This window comes from Balaenoptera borealis (genome assembly GCF_965194805.1).
Source record: "Balaenoptera borealis genome assembly, chromosome: 16".
NCBI classification, from domain to species: domain Eukaryota; kingdom Metazoa; phylum Chordata; class Mammalia; order Artiodactyla; family Balaenopteridae; genus Balaenoptera; species Balaenoptera borealis.
The window spans coordinates 6,404,933-6,427,267 of NC_138872.1; the positions used below are offsets into that span (position 1 = coordinate 6,404,933).

The 22,335-nt window shown below is 47.6% G+C and overlaps 2 long non-coding RNA genes across 5 annotated transcripts in view; one reads left to right on the forward strand and one right to left on the reverse strand.

The window, feature by feature from the left end:
- Positions 1 to 17,264, reverse strand: part of LOC309612978 — a 48,917-nt gene extending 31,653 nt beyond the window's left edge. The window contains exons 1-3 of one of the 2 annotated variants that reach the window (XR_014235441.1): positions 14,442 to 17,264; positions 8,659 to 8,794; positions 5,735 to 5,783 (exon numbers count right to left, since the gene is read on the reverse strand). This is a non-coding gene — a long non-coding RNA (uncharacterized lncRNA). Of the gene's footprint in view, positions 1 to 5,734; positions 5,784 to 8,658; positions 9,070 to 14,441 lie in introns of those variants that run through there. The other variant, XR_014235442.1, reaches the window with a different exon arrangement.
- LOC309612980 lies at positions 7,608 to 11,905 on the forward strand. 3 transcript variants are annotated; one of them, XR_014235444.1, is made up of 4 exons: positions 7,608 to 7,817; positions 9,063 to 9,296; positions 9,767 to 9,861; positions 11,619 to 11,905. It is a non-coding gene; the product is annotated as an uncharacterized lncRNA (long non-coding RNA). The 3 variants fall into 3 exon arrangements; XR_014235445.1 differs by having other exon boundaries at positions 7,611 to 7,817; positions 9,063 to 9,178; XR_014235446.1 differs by lacking the exon at positions 7,608 to 7,817 and adding an exon at positions 7,842 to 8,086.
- Positions 17,265 to 22,335: the final 5,071 nt, after the last annotated feature.

Consider the following 22,335-nt stretch of genomic DNA (forward strand, 5'->3'; position numbering starts at 1 on the left):
TGAAGATTATGGGACAAGTATTTTGCGGAATGACCCTCAATTTGAGTTCATCCACTGTTTCCTATGATGAGACTCTGGTTACATGTCTGCCTGGAATTTCACAGAAGGGATGCTGTGCTCCTCTCCTTGTCTCCTATCAGGTAGCACATGATTTCAACTTGTCCCGTGACTGAGGATGTGAGCACTGATCTCTTGATTAAGATGCTTTGGTCAAGTTCCTCCACAGTAAAGTTACTTTTCTTCTTCTGTATTTAATAAGTATTTCAGGGGGAGATACTTAATTTCCCATTCCTATTCTACTTTCACCCACTAATTTTAGCATCCATGGATGTACCTTGTCTGAATTATTTCTATGATGACTGCCAAAGAGTAATATTCTAATTCCATCATTCTCTCTACATTTAATTAGTTTGCATTGTAGTGTTAGGAAGAGCTTCCTGTTTTCCTCATTTATTTATTCATTTTAAAATTTATGTCAGGGCTTCCCTGGTGCCGCAGTGGTTGGGAATCCACCTGCCAATGCAGGGGACACGGGTTTGAGCCCTGGTCCGGGAAGATCCCACATGCCGCAGAGCAACTAAGCCCATGCGCCACAACTACTGAGCCTGCGTTCTAGAGCCCACATGCCACAACTACTGAGCCTGCGTTCTAGAGCCCACATGCCACAACTACTGAGCCCATGTGCCACAGCTACTGAGGCCCGCACGCCTAGAGCCCGTGCTCCCCAACAAGAGAAGCCACTGCAATGAGAAGCCTGCGCACCACAACGAACAGTAGCCCCTGCTCTCCGAAACTAGAGAAAAGCCCGCGCACAGCAATGAAGACACAACGCAGCTGAAAATAAATAAATAATAAAATAAATAAATTAAAACTTATGTCAGTGTGAACTCAAGGATTCCTATTTTATTCAGTGGGTTTTAATCCATTTCTGTCATTACTTATTTTGAAGTTCTTGTTGTCCCAGGTTTGGAAGTGGGAGTCGGTTCAAGACAGGTTTAGTGGCTTTTGATATGATTGCATCAGTCTTTGAGTGATTCCTTAGCATAAAAAGAAAGTTCAGGATCATCTTGTTCTTTTCCTGCCTCGGCCCTGGAACCATCCCGTTCTCCATGGAGTCCTGGCTTCTTTTAGTGCAGAGCAGTATTTAGAAACCAATATCTGGGTGCTAGATGGGCTCATTGCTCTTGGGATGGTGCTGCTCCCAGGCCCTCTTAGTGGGCAAAGGCAGGGAGTGTGTGTGTGTGTGTGTGTGTGTGTGTGTGTGTGCATGTACACAGATACATCTATATTTATTTACATTGGAAAAACATGCATTCATATTAATCCTTCCAATTCTAATTCAGTTCCATAGGATTCATTCCAGTATTCCTTCCTTGCATATTTGGACCTCCTTTCCCTTAAAGTAAGATACATGGATCCCATTATTCTCAGTATATTTACTTATTTTCTGAGTCCCCTGTGCTCTGTGTTCAGCAAACCTCCTGAACCACTGGGCCACTGGCTCTCAGGACACCCTCATTAGGTAGACACAAACCCCTGCTGGACTGCTACTCAACCCTGTTCCATGGGCCTCCATCCTCATGTACAGTCTACATATTGACTTCCATTTGACTGGATGATACTTTATGTATATGGATTTTTTAATTTATGTTCACAAGAAATATTGACAATGGTTTTTCTTTTTCACAGATTTGTCTCTGGTAAACCTAGCCTCATAAAAATGCATTGAATGGTTTTCTTTCATTTTTTATCCTCTGGAATAATATAGGAATTATCTGGGTTTTTTAAGAACTTTCCTGTGAAATCAGCAGAGTCCTGCAGAGTCTCTGTTCACTGTACTTTAAACTACTGATGCAATGTAACAAATACAGGTCTACTGCAGTCCTCTTAAGTGGTTTTGTAAGGTTATATTTTCCCAGAAAATTGACAGTGTCTTCTAAATTTTCTAATGTATTGGTATAAATCTGCTTCTAAGTGTTGGCTTACTTTTTAACCTCTGCAATATCTGTAGTGTACTTCTTTTCATTCCTAAAACTTACATCTTCTTCTTTCCCTATAAGTAATATCATCAGGGTTTTACCTATTTGTTTTTATTTTTGAATAGCCAATTTTTGGTTTGTGATACTCTGAGTTGATTCTAATTCATTTTTATTATTTTTATCCTTTTCTTCCTCCCATTTTCCTTGGGTTTATTCTGATGTCTTTTCTCTAATTTGTTGCATTGGATATTTAGCTTATTAATTTTAGCCTTTTTTCTTTATTACATATGTGCACTTAAGGCCATATATTTCCCTATAGTTACTACCGTAGCTGAATCCACAAGTTTAACTAGATAGGATTTTCATTGCTGTTTAGTTATAATACTCTCACTTATATTATGACTTCCTCTTTTTTTTTGCCAGTTTCTTTTTTTAAAATTGAAGTATAGTTGATTTATAATATTATATTAGTTTCAGGTGTACAACAAAGTGATTCAATATTTTTATAGATTATACTCTAAAGTTATTATAAAATATTGGCTATATTCCCTGTGTTGTACAATATATCCTTGTGGCTTATTTTTTTTTTATACATAGTAGTTTGTACCACTCAATCCCTTCCCTATCTTGCCCCTTCTTCTTTCACTCATGAATTACTTACAGGTTTGTCTTTAAATTTACAAACATATAGGATATTTGGGGTTTTCTTTATATAGCATTGGACTTAAACATAATGAAATCTGCATCACAAGGACAAAGTGAACAATTTGTTCCTGGCAAAACTCAGTTATAAAATATCTTTTCATTTACACCACAGAACATCTGTTTAATGTGTGCAGAGGGTGCATTTTAAAGTGATTTCTGGTTTGTGGGGCGGCACTGAGTAAAGTTTGGCTACCTGGGCCCCACAAAGACCTTCAACTGGACCCCAGAGATAGATAACCAGTCTAAGACAGGCACGAGGTACTGTGGGAGGTAAAAGATGACCCCGGGTTCCAAAGAACCTAGAGACAGTGGGGCGAGAAAGCAAGCGCCCAGATTCATCACTCTTCGTCCCCTGACTTGTTCATTCTTTGAGAACCTTCCTCCCAGGTCCAGTCTGCAGTCTGTGAAAGGATCCCTACTGTTCCTGATCCCCAGGCTTAGGTAGTAATACTTGGAAGGAAATGCAGAAACAACGGCAGAGTCAAACTGGGACTTTCGTGTCCATAGGGCCAAAGACACTCTGGTGAGGATGACCCAAGGCCCAGGCTGGGAGTGGACACCAGGTAGCCCAGCATCTGGACGCTCCGGGAAGGTCGGCCCACCAAGCAGCTCAGGTTTGGGACCTGCCTCTGTTGGGGGTTCAGGCCCAAGGAGCCTCAGACGGCATCTGCCCCTCCTGCCCCACTCAGAACTCCTGGGGCAGGTTTTTGTTCTCCATTAAATGATGGGGTCGCCACTGCCCCTCAGGGAGCTGGGGTATTTCCAGCAAGGGATGTCCCTGCTCCTCTTGCCACAGGCATACTCTTAAGCGGGTAAGAAGAATCCCTAGAGGCTTTCACACTTCCGTCCTTCCCATCTTTGGAGGTTTCATTCACCTGGGTTCTTTTTTTTTGTTTTTGTTTTTTGGCTGCGTTGGGTCTTCGTTGCTGCACATGGGCTTTCTCTAGTTGTGGTGAGCAGGGGCTACTCTTCTTTGGTGCCCGGGCTTCTCATTGCGGTGGCTTCTCTTGTTGCAGAGCACGGGTTCTAGAGCGCAGGCTCAGTAGTTGTGGCGCACGGGCTTAGTTGCTCTGCGGCATGCGGGATCTTCCTGGACCGGGACTCGAACCTGCGTCCCCTGCATTGGCAGGTGGATTCTTAACCACTGCGCCACCAGGGAAGTCCCATCTGGGTTCTAAAGCAGCTGGGGGTGGGGAGCAGCTGAGGGGTGGGTGGGATCCACGGAGGAAAATGCCTTTATTTGGGTCCTGACTGTGTGTCAGGAACTGAGGCAGGAGCCTTATGCCCACCGTTTGGTGCCCTTGATCTCATTTTTTACAAAGCAGTGAGTGGGGGCAGATGGCTTGCTCTGGGTCACAGAGATCTAAGTAATCTCTGAAGACGCCCTCCTAGGAGAGGACATTCCCCCCTCACCACCTCTTTATAACACGCCCCCTCCCCCGAGAGCTCACAGCTCCTGGTGACACTGTACACATTAGTGGCTGTGAACCCAGTTTCCTGAGTTGAGCAGAGACGGGTTCAACTCTGGACCTCCCGCATCACACCATCTCCCTGAGCCCTGGTCTCCTCATCAGCAAAATGGGAAGAAACCCATTTGCAGGGCTGCTGGGAGGATTCAACAGAATAATAAGGCAGTAAAGTGCATAGTTCCATGATCCCTCTAAGAGAACAGGTATTTGGTCAGAATCGGACAAAGGGCCAGGCCCGCAGCCGTACAGTTTGCTGGGATGGAGCAGCCAGTGAAAATTCTGCCCGGCCGAGGGCAGGGCCGCTCCCCTCCCCCTGGGCCGCAGTTTCCCCTTCTGTAAAGTAACGGGGTTTGGGGCAAGGTCTTCACTACACGTCGGAAATTCTGTACACCCGGGCGCTGCCCGGAGCCCCCAGCCCCACTCCCAGGTTCCCTGGGCGCCTCTTTATCAGCACGTTGAAGATGCCGCTTCTAAAGGGCCGCGACTTCCGTCCTCACTGGCCACATTCCTGAACCCCGTTCTGCGGTGCCACCTGGGACCTTCTGCCCTCCAGGGTCCTGGTCTGAAGCCAGAGCTTTCGACTCACTGCTAAACCAAGAAGCAGGAAGGCCGAGTCCTACAATATGAGCCTTGGAAAGTCTCGGCTTCTGCTTTCTTTTCTCCTGAGCCTCAGTTTCTTCCTCTTTGAAACAAGGAGGTCACACCTAACGATTCCCAAACCCCTTCCAGTGCTAAACGTCCAAACCACCCAGACAGCTTATGTTCTCGTCTTAAGGTAACCCTGAAGAAAGACGTTCTTACTGCACCCTCCGAAAGCAATACCCATCAACCACAGATAGGAGAGCTTACAAAAGCCTGTGACAGCGACAATCTCATTTCTTGTTGGGTCTTTACCCACAGAGATGAGAGCATTGCTACCTCCACGATTCAGATAAGAAACCTGAATCCGGGCTTCCCTGGTGGCGCAGTGGTTAAGAATCCGCCTGCCAATACAGGGGACACAGGTTCAAGCCCTGGTCCGGGAAGATCCCACATACCGTGGAGCAACTAGGCCCGTGCGCCACAACTACTGAGCCTGCGTTCTAGAGCCCGTGAGCCGCCACTACTGAGCCCGTGTGCCACAACTACTGAAGCCCACGCGCCTAGAGCCCGTGCTCCGCAACAAGAGAAGCCACCACAACGAGACGCCCGCGCACCACAACGAAGAGCAGCCCCCGCTCGCCGCAACTAGAGAAAGCCCACGCGCAACAACAAAGACCCAACACAGCCAAAAAACAAACAAACAAATAAATAAAATAAATCTATATTAAAAAAATAAAGAAACCTGAATCCTCTTTGGTCATACAGCTGGGGGTGGTCAAACCAGGACTTGAACATAGGCTTTTAGACCCCAGACTCTGGTAGGACAAGTCACTGGGGGTCCGAATCCAGGCCCCTCCACTGCGAGGAGCACCGGAAACTAAGACGGGAGGGTGCAGTTTCTAGGCTTGACCACAAGATGGCGATCTGACTCTAGGCATTGCCATTAAGGGTGGGGAGGGCCTCCTTTGGTGTCACAATTGTGTGTTTACACTCTCCTACCTTTACTTTCTCCAGTCCTGGATCTGGTTTTCCAGAGGTTTGCAGTGATCTTTAAAAAAGCAAAGCAAACAAAAAGGAAATCAGATCAGGTGATGTGTTTGATTCCCCAAGGGCTTCTCACCATACTGAGAATAAAATCCACAGGCCTGCGTATGACCTGGCCACTGTGCCCTCCCGCTACGCTTTCTCCCACCCAGCCTGCAGCCTGCCTGATCGGTGCGATGGCTCAGCCAGCTCAACTGATGCATTCGGAGAAGGGCCATGGGTGCTCCGGGGACCCTGCCATCCTGTCATCCGATGGTTCCATGATTTGGAGAGCAAGAGCCATGCTTGGTCTTGTGTGTGTGCTGAAATTAACAGCTGGAGGCCAACAACATGAAACCTGGAACTCTGGTTTGAGAGTGATTTCATTCATTCACTCACTCATTCATTCATCGGTATTGAACCAGCCCCTAGTAGGGGCCAAACACTTGGAATACAACTCATAGTGAGGCCAAGGGGGGTCAAAATATGCTATAGCCAGCCTCCTCCTCCATTTCTCAAGCCATCCTAAGTGACGACGATGATAATTATGATATGAATGAAACAAATCTAGCCAAGGATGTGTTTACAATTCCAGAAGATGGTGTTGTGATTTAATATGTGAAAGGCAGAAGCCAATTCTGTAATCTATCACTGGAATAACTGACCACCCATGTGGAAGAAAAGAACTCGGTTTCTATAAAACCCAGTTAAGTATCTTTTTACGTGAGCAAGGTATACTTTTTATTAATCAAGTCTCTGCTTTTATTTCATTTTCTGATGATCTGTCCCAATCAGCTAATCACATCAGTCACATATCAGGTAAAGATTTGTGTTTTTCTTTAAATATTTATTTATTTATTTATTGGCTGCGTTGGCGCTTAGTTGCGGTGAGCAGGCTTCTCTCTAGTTGTGGTGCATGAGCTCAGTAGTTGTGGCGTGTGGGCTCCAGAGCGCATGGGCTCTGTAGTTGTGGCATGCGGGCTCTGCAGTTGCGGCTCACGTGCTCAGTCATTGTGGCGCGCGGGCTTAGTTGCCCCATGGCACGTGGGATCCTAGTTCCCCAACCAGGGATCAAACCCGTGTCCCCTGCATTGGAAGGTGGATTCTTAACCACTGGACCATCAGGGAAGTCCCAAGATTTGTGTTTTTCTAGTGCTATACAACTGTTTATATTTAGACCTCATTTCTATGAACCTGTAACAAGGAAGGCAAGTAAAAGCGGTGTGCTTGTTGTGCAAACACAGCTTTTGTGATCCCTCCTCAGGGAAGAAAGGAGCTTATGGCTCAGTTTTTAGGTCTGATTTGATTTTGTTTTGTTTGGGGAGGATGAGACAGGGAGGGCTTCCTGGAGGAAGGGACATTTAAGTCAAGCCAGAAGGATGAGTAGGACCTAACCAGAGGTGGGGAGCAGGGTAGGGAAGGGTAGACCAAGAAGGCAGCAGCAAGTGCAAAGGCCTGGAGTGGAAAGAACATTCTGGAACCCGAGAGCCTGTCAGCATATCAGGGACACAGAGTGCACCCTGCGGGGGTGGCCCTGGAGTCGGGACAGGCAGCGAGGGGCCAGGCTCTGAAGGGTTGTGTAAACTGAGTTAAGGCAGTTAGACCTCCCCTCAGAGCCCTAGGGAGCATGAAATGGCTTTAAGCGGGGACTGACCTGATTCGACTTTCGTTCTAGAAAGATGCCAAGGGCAGCAGTGTGAGAAATGAGGGCTGGGGATCATGCAGGAGACTGTCACATCACCCAGGAGGGCATTGACTGTGGCCTGGCCTCAGGTGGCAAAGTGAGGACGAAGAAAGTGGGGTTGGAATTGACAGCCGGTGGCTGATTGGATGGGAGCTTAAGGGAGGAAGAAGAAGAAGAGGCAAGGGTGTCGGCTCGGGCGTCTGGGTTGAAGGGCGGTACCATTCCTGGAGCTGAGGAGGCCTGGGGCGGAAACAGGTGGGGCAGAAGACAACGCGAGGTTTCATTTGGACACGTTCAGTGTGGAAAGCCCACGAGACATCCAAGTAGGGGTGTCAGGTAGGCGATCAATCTGTGAGGTGACAGCAGGACCCGAGGGTAAGTGTGGGAGCCCTCAGCCGCCAGGTCACATTTAAAGCCTTGGCGGTGGATGAGGTCATCCCGTGAGAGCCCAGTGATGAAGTAGACTAGGGCGAGCCATGCGGAACCCAGCATTTAGAGGGCGGGGAGGAGCGGGGCCCATGACAGAGGCTGAGAAACCACAAGCGTGTCACGGAAGGAAGGAAAGGAGGGAGCTTCTGGAAGAAAAAAGTGGTCAGCTGTGTGGAGTGCAGCTACGAAGTCTCATCACATGAGGACATGAGCAGGTCCTTTGTATATTGTAACATGGTTGTAGGTGCCCCTGGTGAGAGAGAAGCCGGGGGTGGGGCAGGGGGCTGGAGAACGGGTGGGAACTGAGGACATGGAGAAAAGTTTGTCTGTGAAGGAAAACAGATAAATGAGGGTGGACACAGGTGGGGCTCACAGAGGTCAGAGTGTTCTGTTCTCGTTTTAATAAGGAAGCAGTGCCGCAGGCTGATGAGATGCAGGGGGAGAGAGAAATGGAAAATTTGGGAGAATGGAGAGAATAATTAAGGACCTGAAATCCTGGAGAAAGTCACAAAGGGTGGGACCTGGAGCAAGATGGGGGATCGGCCTTAGGTCAGAAGAGCAGGTTGTATGTTTCCTCCATAAACCAGGAGAAACGGAGGAAGAAGGGGACCCAGGAAGGAGCAGGCAGGGATGCCCGCAGGACCGCACCCTTGGGCCCTGCATTTGGGAAGCAGATGTCTCTTGGCAGGACGTGGCTTGTCTCTGAGGTCTGAAGCAACTGGCCCCAGAGATGAGTCGACTTGGCCCCAGAATGGAGACCCAACCCAAGGCGAACGCCCTGGCTCACCCGCTCCGAGGTTGGCGGCTCGCTCCCCGTGAAGGCTGTACACGTGGGAGCTCCACCCAGCCAGAGGCAATCCAAATGAGGCCCCAGAGAAAGTGGTTTCCAGGGGGATTCTTTAGCAACACTTCAGGTCTTGTCTCTGCAGGGAAGAGGAGAAACTCACAAAGGATCTTAATCTTCCCTTAATCCTGCCTAGTGCCTGCGTTCACACTGCCTGTCCTGCTTAGTTAGGTTCTTTTGAAAAGGCATCAACTGACATTGGGAATTTAAAGAAAAAAAGGGGGGAGGGGGAGGGAGGAAGGGAGGAGGGGAGGAGAGAATGAGAGCAAAGGAGGAAGATTCCTTAATGTCAGGCGTTTGAAGGGGAGAAGCTTCCAGAGTGACTTATTCCATCCTTCCATATGCAGCCACGCTGTGTGCAGGCGGGCAGGGACGCTGGCAGCTGCTCCCTGCACAGAACCTCAGCTCAGTCTGGAGATGCAACCAAACCCGAACCCTGGCACCAGGCCCGCTCCAGCTCTAGGTCAGCATAACTATCACAACTTTCCTCTGGGGTGCACGGAAGCCAGGTGCTTTCATCGCTGCCCAACGACTCCAGAATTACCCTTGTTCTGCAGCTGGAGGACCAAGGCTAAAGAATGGTAAGCACCCCAGCTTGCCTGGTCAGGGAGCTGCAAAGCCAGAATCCAAGCCTCTCTGAAGGCAAGGAGGGCACGATGCTCAAGGTCCTATGACTCTTGCTAACTGTGCAGCCTTAGAAAGGTTGCAAAGGACCTACCTCATAGGGTCATTCTGAGGTTTAAATGAATGTATGCTTATGAAGTACATAGGAAACATCCTATGTGCCGCATGATGTTTGGTTATTATTATTGGGGGATATCGCCCCCCCACCCCATCTCCATCAGCACCCCCATAGCAAGGCAATCCAAATAAGGATACACTCAAAATAAAGAGGGCGCATTCTAAGAAGACACTGCTTCAAGACAAATCCCTCATATTTAAAGTACATTGCCACGCCTAACCCCTCCTTCTCAGAAACTAGCATTTCAGGAACTGTCAGTCTATATTTTAAAAAAACATTTTTATTATTATTTTTTTTGGCCCTCTCCAGGCATCCTACACTTCCAGCACCCCCAGGTGTTCACCAACCCAGAAGGTCTCTGAATCCCATCCTTCAGCCGGTTTTATGGAGGTTCCATTATGTAGGTACGATCGAGTAAATCATTGGCAACCAGGTATTAACTCAACTTCCAGCCCCACTCCCTTCCCCAAAGGCCAGTGGGTGGAGCTGGAAGTTCCATCCCTCTAAAAAGGTGGTTGGTTCCCCTTGGCAACCAACCCCACCCCAGCCTCCCATCCTGAGGCTACCCAGGAGCCCCAGTCACCAGTCATCTCATTAGCATACAAAAAGACATTTTTCACTCCAGAGATTCCAAGGGTTTTAGGAGCTATGTGCCTGGAAATGGGGGGCAGAGACAAAATATGTATTTCTTATTATGTCACAGCATCTTAAAATGAGTAAGGAGGTATTTGGAAGAATCGTTTATTTACCCAGAATTCTCTGGCAGGGGGGCATATTGGGGTTCTCTCTCCTTGTCTCTTCCATGTGACGCAAGCTGAGCCAATCAGAGCCCTTCCCTGGGATTTTTCAACTTGAACTCTTGTAGTTCCTCCCTCCTACCCTTCAGGGAGGAAGACTTACAAATCTAATTGGGTCAAATTCTAAGACACTTGAGTATGATTTACTAATGGGCCAGGTCACTGTCACTTAAAACAGCAGCTCCTGACCCCAGCAGTTCTAGCTTTCAAGTTCTACATCCTTGTTTCTCATCCCTTGGCGTGATTCACCCCTGGTGGCCAGGTGAAGGTTGACTGGCAGTTGGCAGGAGATGAAAGGCTATCCTTTTTCTCCATCTTCACATGTAAGCCAAGAGGTACCCCCCTATTTATCAACAATTAGAGTTCAGTTTATCACCAGAGTTCTGCCAAAAGTCCAGTTAATAATAATGAAGCTGGTCTTCCCTGGTGGTCCAGTGGTTAAGACTTCATGTTTCCACTGCAGGGGGCATGGGTTCTATCCCTGGTTGGGAAACTAAGATCCCACATGCCATGCAGCGCCGGCCAAAATAATAATAATAATAATAAAGCTGACTTTTAATTTGCCTTTGCCTCTTGTAGTGGGTGGACCTTAAGGGGAAGGAGTGGATTGGGCTAAAACAAGACTCAGGCATTCCTGGAATGACATGCCCAGCAGGGGCCCTTGCCACTTCCTTTGGGGAAACACTTCTCCTTGAATCTGTCATATGATTCATCATTGCTGTGAATCACAATATCCCATCCTCTTGGCCATGGAGAAGGGCATAAGTCCCAGATCTGGCCAATCACAGTGTCTCATTTCACTAGCCATAGTGGTTGGTCCAGGAGTGGGACATGTGACCCAAGCAGAGTCAATCAGATTCCTTGACATTGGGGAAGGAGATTTGACTTTGAGGTAGACACTAAAAGGATGGTGAGAAAGGATGTTGACACTCCATATTGATTATCCTGAGTCCTGGCTGTATATAAGAATTACCTCATGGGCTTGTTTAGAAACACAGGTTCCCAGGTGAGATCAACTGAATCAGAATCTCAGGTAAGGAAGGAGGTGGGAATCTATATTTTTTCATCAACAACCTAGGTGACTTTTATGTAGCCCGCCTGGGCTAACCTCAGAATTAGGAATCATTGATTTATGATGCAAAGAAGCCTAGCTATAAAATGAAGAATTTCATCACCTGCCTGAATATCTTTAAGGTACCAATCATCCATATAGTCCAGGATTGGCCAAATTTCCCTCTTGATCTCTTTTTGTTGGACAATTAATTTTAAAATGGTTGCATGGGGGTTGAGTTATGTGTGTATTTCTCCATGTACCTGTTGTAACGACAAACAACAATATTTCTGTTTTTCATTTCTCTTGAAAGACTCTGTCTTTGAACACCACACTGCATGGAGAATGCATGATATGGGGCCCAAGTTCGTCCTACAGGGTTATTCATGTTTACCTCCTTGACCGTGGGCTGGTGGCTATGTTTGTTTGTTTGTTTGCCCAGTCTAAGATTTCCTAATTCTATAATGACCATGTATCATTTTACAACCACAGGGAAAAAAAAAAAGTTTAAAATAAATTTTAAACAAACTCCAAAGCCCCCCATACATTTTTTAAAAAGGCAATGCTATAAATCTGAAAAATGATTATAATGGTTGCCTCTTACTTCTTTCTGGCTTTTCCAATCCATCTAAAAGTTGGTTGGGAGATGACACCTGCATTTGGGATGTTTGACATGATAAATGCAGGGGTATAGCCAAGCTTGAGAGTTTGGGCTTTTCAAACACCACTGTTGGTACAAGAAACACTCTCCTGGCTCAGGAGGGGAAAGGCTCATCTTTTTCAGGTGAAAATGCTATGAGGAAACTTGGCAGAAGTCCAAGGTTATAGGGCCCAAAGACTCTAATTCCTCTTTTATGAAAAAAAGAAATGCCTAAGAGGCAACACTTTCCAAACAATTAACTTGCCCGTGGGCCCCCAGGGGTCCTGGATGACAAAGAGCCCCATGTTCCCTGCAAATCCAGGTAAGGTTTCTACCTAAGAAAAGTAAACCCAGAGGAGAATCTGGAGGGTGCCTGGGAACTAGAAAAACTGGTTCAAGCTTCTGTCTTGAATCCTTGATTGAACCTCCTTGATTCAACAAGAAGACCCCTGCCCAGTTTGATGTATCATGACCCCAGGCAAGCAAGAGATTCTTTAGCACAGCTTAAACTGTAATTAAGGGGGAAAATTTTCAAGGAGCTCCTTGTACACAGCTTGATGTGGTTGGGACCAGGTTGCAGGGACCTGCAGGGACTGTCCTGGACCATCAGGACAGGGCCCGTGGGTTTCCTGAGTATGTGGCCTACTTTATGGGTTTGCAAAGCCGCAAGTTCTTGAGTCAGGAGACATGCCTGAGAAAATGTCCGTTTTTCAGCCCTTCAGAGCTTAGAGACCAGGGCTGGGCCGGGAGAGAAGTCAGGCAGGGCTTTGGGGACACTTGTCCCACTGCTTCTCAAATTCAGGTGTCTTCCTTAACAAACTCATTTTTGAGAACATTTGCCAGGGAAATAAATGTCCTCAGGAGAGCAGCTTTGGAAAAGTCTATGGAAGGGAAGCAAAATGCAGTCACTAAAAATGGTGGTGAGGAAGGGTGTTTACTCACTTGGAAGACGTTCCTAGTATACGACAGGGTTGGCAAACATTTTCTGTAAAGGGCTAGATAGGAATTTTAGAGTCTGCGGTACATATTGTCTCAAAAGCAGCCACAGGCAATATGCGAATGATATGGCTGCTGTCACTACAACAGTGAAGTTGAGCAGATGTGACAGAGACCAGATGGCCCTCAGAGCCCAAAATATTTACTATTTCTGGCCAATTACCGAAAAAGTGTGTGGACCTCTGAGTATGCCGGGTGGATTACAAGTCAATGAAGGAAGGAACTCCGGAGAAGAAGCATTCCTACTCTTTCATTGTCAAGATGAAAGAATTGACTCAAAGATGGAAACCACTGGCCACCATCACCACCTGAGCCAGGCAGCCCACAGGTGCGACTTGCTGTCTCCGGCATGCTGGCTCACATCCTCCACACCGCCCCACCCCCGCCCCCTGCATCTAAGCTGCGAGCACCTCCCTTTGGGCCCTCCCTGATCTGGCCCCAGCTACCCCTGAGCATGAACCCCACCACTCCAGGCTTTCACTTTACATTCTCATATAGACGGTATTTCGTGTCCCTTCCGCATTTTCCATCCGTCCTTCCTCTGGAAACAAGTGCCCCCGCTTTCCTCCATGCCCCTGCTCCCAGCCCACATGTCTCCCCAAGTTGAGCCTCCAGGCCGAGGACGGGGCTTGTGACCTAGGCCTAAGCCAATCAGCACTCTGCTTTCACCTCAGCCAGTGCGATTGGTCAGGGATGGGCAGATGATCTAGAAAGAGCCAATGAGAGGCCATGAGACGTTTGACAAGGAAGCCAAAGGAAAGATCTCCATGGCGGTGGCCTCAGGAGCTCCGGGCAGCCTTTTTGCAAGCACGAGGGAAGGCTGGTCTGAGAATGAAGTCAAGATAATAGAAACTGGGCTTCCCTAGTGGTGCGGTGGTCAAGAATCCGCCTGCCAATGCAGGGGACACGGGTTCGAGCCCTGGTCCGGGAAGATTCCCACATGCCACAGAGCAATGAAGCCCGTGCGCCACAACTACTGAGGCTGTGCTCTAGAGCCCGCGAGCCACAGCTACTGAGCCCATGTGCCACAACTACTGAAGCCCGTGCGCCTAGAGCCCGTGCTCTGCAACAAGAGAAGCCACCGCAATGAGAAGCCTGCACACCGCAACAAAGAGTAGCCCCCGCTCGCCGCAACTAGAGAAAGCATGCGCGCAGCAACGAAGACCCAACGCAGCCAAAAATAAATAAATAAAATAAATAAATTTATTTTTTAAAAAAAGGAAATAAAAATTTCCTTTTCCAGGAAAGAGGGTATATGTGGCAAATTTCCCCCAAATTACAAAAATAAAATAAAATAAAATGCTGAGCAGAGGGTATTATCAGCATCCTCATCTGGGCTAGGAGAGTTGATCACAGCTGGGAACCTCCCTCCATTGGGTAACTGTTGAAACCACCGCATGGCTGGCGTCTCGGCGGAACCCGCAAGTTTCAGGAATCGGTTCCCAGAAGATAGCGGCCGCTCCCACCCCGACTGCCCCCACCCCGCTGCCCCCAACGCACCCATTTCCACCACTTGTCCCAACGTCTCCCCTTTACGTGAAAGGTTCAGAGGAAGATAAAGCTGACGGTGCAGACTCTCAAAGCAGAGGTCGCGGCGGCCAAGGGAAAAGCAGCGTCTCCAGGCCACACCTGGAAACTATGAGAACTTTCTCCTCCCTGAGCTCATGATGCCCTCCCTTCCCAGAGGCCTGACTCAGTGGGAGCAGGTCCAGTTCCAATCACTCATGCATCGCTGTGGGCCAGGCACGCAGCAGTGATTCAGACAAAACTCTGTGCCTGCTTGGAGCTTACAGTGCAGTGAGGGAGGGAGAAAACAAACAGATATGGGTAGATAAGTAGGGTGATGGCGTAATAACGATGAAGGAGGTAAGGTGATATGATTAAGAACGAGAGAGCTAATAGCCCAAAGGTGCAAACAACCCAAATGTCCATCGATGGACAAATGGATAAACCAAATGTGGTCCATCCACGCAATGGAATATTATTCAGCCATGAGAAGGAACATGATACATGCTACAGACAACAAGAGGCTGCACGTGTATGACTCAGTTTATGAGAAATGTCCAGAAGAGGCCAATCCGTAAAGACAGAAAGTAGATTAGTGGTTATCAGTGGCGGGGCAGGGATGGAGAGGGAGTGCTAATGGGTATGGGGCTGGTTTTTGAGGCGATGAAAATGTTTAAAGTGGACTGTGGTGACGGTTGCACATGCCTGTGACTCTACAAAACATGCCATTCAGTTGTATGCTGTGAGTGGATTGTATGGGATGTGAATTATACCTCAATAAACTGTTAAAAAGCGTGAATGGGAGTTGAAGGAGAGTCCTCCCTTATCACCTCTCTGTAGAGGTGACCTTACCATTCAAACTGGTCAGAAGGCAAGTACGACTTTCAGGATCTTCTACTTCTCTTTTCCCAAGATTTTTAAAAAAGATTAAAAAAACCTTTTTTTAATTTTTTGGTAGCACCACGCGGCATGCGGGATCTTAGTTCCCTAACCAGGGATCAAACCCGTGCCCCCTGCAGTGGAAGCGTGAAGTCTTAACCACTGGACCACCAGGGAAGTCCCTAAAAAGATTTCTTATTGAAGAATAGTTGATTTAACTTTTTTGCCAAGATTTTGTCTCTTGTGTCCACCAAACACTGGACAAGTCACCATGGGTTGCCTGGTAACATACAAGGTGCCCAGATAAACTTGAATTTCAAATCAACAAAGAATAAAATTTTAGTATAAGTATGTCTCAAATATTGCACGGAATATACTTATACTAAAATTATTCAGGGACTTCACTGGGGGTCCAGTGGTAAAGAATCCGCCTTCCGATGCAGGGGACGCGGGTTCAATCCCTGGTCGGGGAGCTAGGATCCCACATGCTGTGGAAACTAAGCCCGCGCGCCACAACTACTGAGCCCGCGCGCCACAACTACTGAGCTCGCGCACCACAACTACTGAGCTCACGTGTCTCAACTAGAGAGCCTGCGTACGGCAAAACTACAGAGCCCATGTGCCCTGGAGCCGCGTGCCACAACTAGAGAAGAGAAAATGCATATGCTGCAACTAGAGAGAAGCCCGCGTGCTGCAATGAAAGATCCTGCATGCCTCAACGAAGATCCCGCGTGCTGCAACTAACACCCAATGCAGCCAAAAATAAATAAATAAATAAATAAATTAATTAATTTAAAAAAATTTTTAAAAATAAAATTATTCATTGTCATTGTGTGTCTGAAATTCAAATTTAAGGGGGCATCCTGTATTTTTATTTGCTAGATCTGGCACCCCAGGGTGGAAAGCTATTAGAATCTAGAATCAGCCTTTGATTCAAAGCCTCCTCCAAGCTTGCTCCAGGGGTGCTGATGCCATCCCCACCACCCACCATGATTTGGGGCCTACAAGGATGTGAAGAGCAGGTGTGAGGTGCAGGGTGGGTTCCCTCACTCAGGGCCTCCCACTGTCGCCCCCCGTTTCACTGATGAGGAAACGTAAATTCAATAAGGTGGGTCCCAAGTCCAAGTTCCCAGGCAGGACGTCATGGAGCCAGTGGCCCCTGCGTGACTCCAGAGCCCAGAGCTCTTTGCCGGAACAGCTGTGAGGGTCAAATTAATTAGATGAAGTTTGTGAAGCCCCCAGTGAGCCCTGCTTGCAGGAGGGTTCCAGGAAACGGTGACTTTTACCCATGAGTGTTGACGGTCTGTTAATCAGAGGGGGAACAGGGGGTGGGGAGGGGAACACCGCGAGGGGTAAAGAGAATGACTTCTGTTGAGCCAATGTCTGGTGAATAAAATGAGCCCACAGAAGCCTCCGTGGCGTTTCCTTTCCCTCAGGTGTGCACAAACCCCTCCAAAGCTGCCCTCGTCTTTCCCAGACCAGTTTTAGAGGCAGACACAGGTCTGGGGGGCCTCACGGCCTTGGGACGCTGCTGCTGAGAGAGAGGATCCGAGCTGACTTGGAGGAGACTTTGCTAGCACTGGTCACCCGACTGCAATTCCTGGGCAGCTCCCTGGAACAGCCTAGAATCAGGGCATACCTCCCCCTGTGAAGGTGTCCTCTTCTCCCACGCTAGGAAGAGGAGAGCAACTCACCCCCGGAGGTGGAGGGCTGGCACTGAGATGAGTCTGCGTAAACAACCTCAGCACCATAACCCTTATCTTCCGTTCGTTTCCCCCATAGATTTCCTGGTTGCATCCCCATGATCTGTCATCCCTCAAAGCTCAAACCCTCTTTCCTTTGTTAAAACGGTCTATGACTTCCCAAATCTAACCACGTCTTTGGGTTTCACTTTTTTTCTTTGAACTGCTGTGCACATAAGTATTGGTAAAAAATGTATGCCTTTTCTCTTGTTAATTTAGGAGAAAAGGCATACATTTGTTAGTTTAATTCACAGGTCCCCATGGACTGAAACTAAGAGGGTGGAGGAGAAGTTTTTCCTCCATAACATAGATCATACGGTATGTGGTCTTTTGTGTCTTCATTCCTTTTTTTTTTTTTTTTTTTTAGTCTTTGTTCCTTTTTATGGCTGAATAATATTCCATAGTTTGGGTATTCCACACTATTAATCCATTTACCAGATGATGGACATTTGAGTTTCCACTTTTTGGCTATTATGAATAATGCTGTTATGAACATTCATGTACAAATTTTGTGTGGACGTATGTTTTCATTTTTCTTGGTGGACGCCTAGGAATGGAATTGCTGGGTCATATGGTGAGTCTGTATATGTAACACTTTGAGGACATGCCAGACTTTTTTTCAAAAGTAACTGCATAATTTTACATTTCTGCTGGCAATGTGTAAAGATTCCAATTTCTCCACATCCTCACCAACACCTCCTATTGTCTGCCTTTTTGACGACAGCCAGCCTAGTGGGTACAAAGTGGTGTCTCATTGTGGTTTTGATTTGCATTTCCCTGATGACTGATGATGAGCATCTTTTCATGTACTTATTGTCCATTTGTACATTTCTTTGAAGAAATGTCTCTTTAAGTCCTTTGCCCATTTTCAGTTGGTTTTTTTTCTTTTCACTGTTGAGTTGTGAGTTCTTCACGTATGCTTAATACTAGATCCTTGTCAAATATATAATTTACAAATATTTTCTCCCATTCTCTGAGTTGTCTTTTCACTTTCTTATAGTTTCCTTTGGAGAGCAAAAGCTTTTAATTTTGATGAAGTCTAACTTGTCTATTTTTCTTTGGTTACTTGTGCTTTGGGTTGCATTGCCTATGTAATCAGAAAAAGAGGAAACATTTTTTACAAAAATAGGCCCAGACATTATGCAGTTTATTTAGTTGACAACATTCTTGTCCTCAAGGAGCTAACACTCGGCTGACGTTCCTTGGGACTCACTGTCAGTGGTTAAAAAGCGCTCCGTCTTCATCTTGGGTACTTTTCCAGGTTGCTGGGCAAAGTCTTTCATATTCTGATGAAACAGATGGTCCTTTAAACAGCTCAGAATTTAAGTGGGATGAGTCATCACTTAACTGTACTTAGAAATTCTAAAATAAGTCACGTGTAAGCCACTGCAGGGTTTTTGTTTTCAGTGCCTTGCCTGGCTGTGCTTTCAGTGTTTGCTGACTGTGGAATAAACCCAAACACTGGCAGATGGCGGTTGTACGGCCTGAAGTGGGAAGCATCAAATCCTGCCCAATCTAGGGAAATAGGTACCATATGTGTTCGTAATAACAAAACACTGGAGAGCACCCAGACATCTACCAGCAGGGAACTGGTTAAATTATGGTACATCCAAACTCTAGAATAAGAGGAGCCAAAATCTATTAAAAATAGAGTATTTAAAATGTTGGGGAGAAAAAAAAGGAAAACTAAAATAATAATAATAATAAATAAAGAAAAAAAAGACAAAAAAATGTTGGGGAGGAAAGCTCTTCCTCTACTCTCTTATGCTCAGTAAATAGGGGTTTATGAATTAAACTAATAAAAGATGAACAGAAGACAATTTTTACTAACATTTGTGTGCACAGGAGTTCACAGAAAAGAAGTGACAATCGAAGAAGCAGGTAGACTCAGGGGCTTATATACCATTTTAACAAAGGAAAGAGGGTTTAGGGTTCAAGGGACAAACTGTGGGGAAGTGACTAGGAAATATATGGGGGAAACTAATGGAAAACAGGACTGTTCTAGTCAGGTCTGTTTATGCAAACGCATCTCGGTTTCCACTCTCAGTCTTTGATGGTAAGAGTCACTGTTCTCCCCCTGGTGTGCGGCGAAGGGGGGCACCTTCCTCAGTGGGAAATTTATGTCCTGCTTTTAGGCAGAAAAGGGGAGGGCGGACAACTCTTCCTGCCTCAACTGCCCTCAGCTCAAAATAATCCTTATGCCAAAGTGGCACATTTGGGGACAGCATATCCGTTAAGGAGCCAATCACAACACAAATGAAGGTATAATTAAGTATGGAGGTCAGCCCTCTGAAGGAAGCGGTGGGTTTCTAGGAGAACCTCAGGCCCTTTGCACTTGCTTTTCCCATCACTGGGTCCTCACCTCCCACAGGTTTGTTCAAAGTGTCCTCTGAAAGGTCTTCCCTGACCATCTGGCACAAGAGACCCCTCCTCTGGAGTATTTTTCTTCACAGCACTTAGCCGCTCCTGAATGCTGTTGTATATTTTTATGTGTTTATAGCCACTGTCTGTTTTTCCTAATTGTCTGACAGCCCCTAATAATACTGTAGGATTGGTTACCTTTGCATTCCTGGTGCCCAGAGGGGGCTTGGCCTTTTTGAAGCCGAATAATACTCAACGCATGTATAAGACACATTTTGTTCACCCATTCATCCATCCATGGACACTTAGGTTGCTTCTACTTCTTGGCTGTTGTGAACAACACTGCTATGAGCCTGGGTGTGCAAACATCTCTTCCAGATCCTGCTTTTAATTCTTGGGGGTATATACCCACAAGAGGATTTGCTGGATCACATGGAAATTCTATTTTTAAGTGTTTGGGGAACTTCCATACCGTTCTTCACAGTGGCTGCACCATTTTACAGTCTCTTTCTCGAGAGCAGCCTCTAAGGTGTGTGAGTTGGTTCTCCCTGTGGTCCACGTCCGCTCATCCCTGTATCCTCAGCACCCACTGCCACATTCGCACAGCGAGATGCTCCTGAGTCCTGGCTGAATGATGAACAGATAAATGACGGAAGGAAGGATGAGCGAGTGAAGGGGAGAGGGTGCTTCTGGAAGAACGAAGTGGCCGGAAGGCACTGGTCCAAGTGAGAGGTAGAGCTCCTGCAGCGTCTGCCGGATGTCTAAGTCCACACACACTGGGGAGGGAAGGGTACTCAGCAGACTCACGGTCTCTTCAAGTTGAAGGAATCCAGAAGTTTGCCCAATAAAGGCAGGCGCTTTCCCGAGGGCGCCAGGAGTGACCTCAAGGCTGGGGAGGCCTCTCTCTCGCCTGCACGGGGAGCGAGGGTCTGGTGGGAGGAGGAGGAGGGGCTCGTAGTGAGACCAGGCTCTGCCCTCAGGAGCTTAGAGCCTCCCCTTTGTCTCCAGGGTGCTACATCTCCCGGGTCACCACCCTCGGGCAGGTCCCCGCTGGGCCCCCTCCCCTGGGTGTCCCTGACACTTAGAGAATGGAAGACAGGAGAGCCTGGGCCGCAGCGGGTCCTCCCACGGCCACTGCCCCCTCCTCTCCATCACATTTCCTTTTTATGGGTTTTCAAGATGGAAGGGAATCTAGTTTCTTCACCTCCTGGGGTAACATGCTAGAGGTGTCTTCATGTCCGCACCATGGCTGAGAAGGGCTCAGGGGAGAGGGAGAGGGAATTTTTGAAGCGGCAGACTCACGACTCATGCAATATAAGACGATCATGTGTCAAAAACGTGACTCAACTCACTGGTTAAGGAGGGGTCAGTAGGACGGTACAGCGGGTTCAGAGGAGGCTTCAAAGGACCGGAAGCCAATGGGAGGACAGACAGACAGATGCAGAGCTGCACAACTAACTGTGTCCCCTACATGAGATCCACCTGCATTTTGATAAACACTGAGGCTTCGTGTATTACCCATTTTCTACAGTTTACAGAATTGTTAAGTGGCCCAAAGACAATGGAAGGCAGAGGTCACCCAGCAGGGCCCCTGAAAGGTGCCTCGTCTCCCACAGGAAGCCTCATCTCCCCCCCATCTGTCGTCCCCATGTCCCCCACCCCCAAGGGCCCCTGAAAACAGAGACCAACAAAGCCCAGATCAGGTGTGGCCCCGGCTGGGCCGTTTGGAGACACCTGGAGAATGGGTGCATCTCTGTCTGGGGAGTGGGGGAAGGAGGGTTTCCACAGTCTCCCCACGGCCCTCATCTCTCTAGGAGGGAAACTCGAGTCCTGCCGGTGGCCTCGAGGCACCCGCTCCCTGTGTCCCACCTCATCCCCTCCCTCACTCGGCCCCAAGTACGGGACCCCCAGCAGCTCACCTTGAGGCCTGGCACTCCTGCCTCAGGGCCTTTGCACTTCCCCTTCCCGTCCTCCTCATCTCCTCGCGGGTCCTCAGGGCTGACTCCCTCCAGTAAGGGCTTCTCAGCAGCCGTTCCCCGACCACACTAAGATCCTAAACCAACATTCACTCACTGACCCCCAAACCCTGCTCTCCTTCCTTGTTTTACCTTTCTCTCTAGTACATGGGCCCACCTGACAGCCCACATATTACACTTATGTACGTGTTTCTTGCCTCTCCCCCAGTGGAATGCAAGCTCTGTGCCGGCAAGATGTTTGCTTGCTTGTTTTTATCTCCTCATGCCCAGAGCCTGGAACAGTGCATAGAACAAACACTTGAACGAATGAGTGAATAATCAAACGACAAATGTTCATTGTTAACAAAAAGTAATGTTTTCATTACTACCAGTACAATGAATGCCAGTTGCTAACTGGGATAAAAGTGTTATGACAGCTACTACTTCAACTCACACATGACTGTTATCGAGGGCCCTTGAAAACGAAATCTTCGGGAAACGAGAGCGCTGTTCCCTGTGACGGGCTTTGTCTGCCACCTAGTGGAAATTGTCAGTAACTGCAAGCCATGCAAAGCGTTCTAAGAACGGCATTTCGGGCAGCTGAAACGCTGTGTTGGCATCCCTGATGAGAACGCAACTCAGCACAGCCCTTCTGGAGAGAAATTTAGCAATGCCTAACAAAACCACACATGCGTTCACCCTTCTCCCCACCAGGCCCACTCCTAGGAACCTACCCTGAAGATACATCTCCAACACCATAAAAATAAGTATGCACAAGGTTATTCACTGCATCATTATTTGTCATTTCAAACTACTGGAAGCTACCTGAATGTCTGCATATAAGACAGGGGCTGAACAAACACAATGGAGCACTCTGCAGCGGGAAAAAAGAATGAGAAAGACCCCCTAAGAGCCACTTTGAAGGGATTTCCAAGAACCTTCTGGTAAGTG